A 2,494-nucleotide genomic window follows, 5' to 3' on the forward strand; every position below is an offset into this window, starting at 1 on the left:
ATGGCACGGGTTCCATGCTGCATCTGCGCTACTAGCGGTGTCGAGTCCTCTTGGGCGCGGAGGGAGATTTCCGGCCCTTTCATTCCTCCTGGGAACTATTCCTCCCCGCTCCCCCCTTTTTTTATTCTTTTTTTATTTTTATTTTCTTTTCTTCTTTCTTTTTTTTTCTTAAAAACAAAAAGCAAAGGAGTAACCTAACCATGGCAGCCCTAGTCCATGAAACCACTACCCCCGGGCCCCTTCTTGATACCGCACCCCATTCTGACCCTGCCTTGTGTTTAGACCACTCTTCGGACACTCCTGATGCCCCTGTACCTCTTGCTGGTGCTGTTTCCTCACCCGCTTCAGGTACCGGGGCTTCGACTGACTCCTTCGATTTGTCTGAACTCCGCTCTCCTTTGACTATGCTTCCGGCTTCTCCCTCTACGGTACGGCAATTTTCGAATCGCCCACCCATTTCATGCCGGACCAACTCCGGTCCTACTCCTAAACGCCAACGTCAATCTCCTGATGATGCTCCGTCGTTACCTTCCCATTCTACTCGGAAACGACCGACACGTCAAGCACTCCCTCTCCACGCTCAGTTTCGGACCACACAATGGACTAAATTCTTTACTTTAAGACCAACTTCTTCTTCTGCCTACCTTTCTGACCATAGTATTGCCAAAGCGCTCCTGCGTCATGTTGGCAGAGATACTTCATTTCACGCTCTCAAGAGCGGTACGCGCATCGTCACTGTCCAGAATGCTACCCAAGCTCATGATCTTTCTCTCCTTTCGAATATCGATACTACTCCTATCACTATTGAAAAACATCTTTCTCTCAATTCTTGTAGTGGTACTGTCATTCTGCCCCATACCATAGTCCAACAGAATTTCCAGTCATGTGGCAATGACATTTTTGAACAGCTGGAACTCCAGGATCTCCCAATCCTCAAAGTAGACACTTATGTCCTTCCTGCCCGGGGGCGGAGACGTTACCCTTGCAATGTGGCTCGTTTAACTTTTGACAGCCGAGAACTCCCGTCCTCTGTATATGTCGCGGGACATCGGTTACAAGTTCGAAAGGTGATACCTACACCGCAACAATGTAGAAATTGCTGGCGTTTTGGTCACCCAGCGAAATATTGCAGATCTATGGCCGAATGCCCAGTCTGTGGTGCCGACGACCATTCTAATACATCTTGCAGTCAACCTCCATCTTGCCTTAATTGTAATGAAGCTCACCCTTCGTACTCCCGCCTTTGCCAGGTCTACTTAAATGAACGTGAAATCCGTTGCCTCAAAGAGGCAGAAGGTCTCCCTTATGCTATGGCAGTTACTCATCTCCGCCTCCAAGGGAGACTACCCCGTGTTTCTTATTCTCGTGTTTCCAAACGTCCCCCCACTTCTGGGGTCCCATCTTCTGCAGCCTCCTCTGTTGTTACCCCTCCCATAGCCACTACGGCATCTAATCCTTTTGCTATCCTTGGCTCTGACGTCCCGACTACAACTCAGTCTGTTCTCACATCTTCGCGTCCTTCCTCACAAGCCCCAGTATCGACAAGACCTCGTACGACACCTAATACCAATCGCCCCTCTACTCAGAAGTCCAAAAAATCCACATTGCTCAAATCTTCTTTGCCCCTTCCTTCCCTTCTTCCACCTCCACACTTTACCTTTCCAGTCTCTGTACCTAGTTCTTCCCCTCTCTCTGGCTCTATTACAAGTGTGGAGATTCACCCTCCTCCTCGTACTATGCCTTCCACCCCCGTCCCCTCCCAAGTTTCTCCCTCTTCTGTCACCTCCCAGGTTTCTGCCTCTTCTGTCCCCCCCCACACTTCATCTCCAGTCCCTTACACTTTTCCCTCCCCCTCTACTTTGGTACAGTCCATTACTGTCCCAATCTTTACTCACCCTCCTCCTCCTATCTCCAATATGGTCTCCCATACATCTTTGAATTCAGAAACACTTGAAGCCATTTCAGAATATATTGCAGAGACTAAACCTTCAATGGACACTGATTCACTTCCTGTTCCTTCTCTTCCCTCTCCTCCATCTTCACAACCCCATTCTTCGCAACGCTCCGTTCCTTCGCTACTTGAACATCTTCCAATGCCACCACACGTTGACTTTTCTAACCCCTCTAGTCCGTAGGTGCCTTTACCTACAGATTCCTGATATTTTCTTCATCGCCAATCATGGCCTATTTACAGTGGAATATCCGCGGCCTCAGGGGTAATCGGGGTGAGCTTCAGATGTTGCTTTCCAGGTTTTCCCCTGTTGGTGCTTGCTTACAAGAACCAAAATTACACTCGGCTGTTTTCCAACCTATCTCAGGCTATAATTTATTGTATTCTTCGGATCCTTTCTCAGATGGGACCTTTAATGAAAGTGCCCTTCTTCTACGCAATGATATTCCGTACTGTCAACTATTTGTCCATACCTCGCTGCATTACACTGCAGCCCGTATCCACTTGAATAAGTGGTTTACAATATGTTCTTTATATCTCTCT

This window comes from Cherax quadricarinatus, chromosome 19, assembly GCF_038502225.1.
Source record: "Cherax quadricarinatus isolate ZL_2023a chromosome 19, ASM3850222v1, whole genome shotgun sequence".
NCBI classification, from domain to species: Eukaryota; Metazoa; Arthropoda; class Malacostraca; order Decapoda; family Parastacidae; genus Cherax; species Cherax quadricarinatus.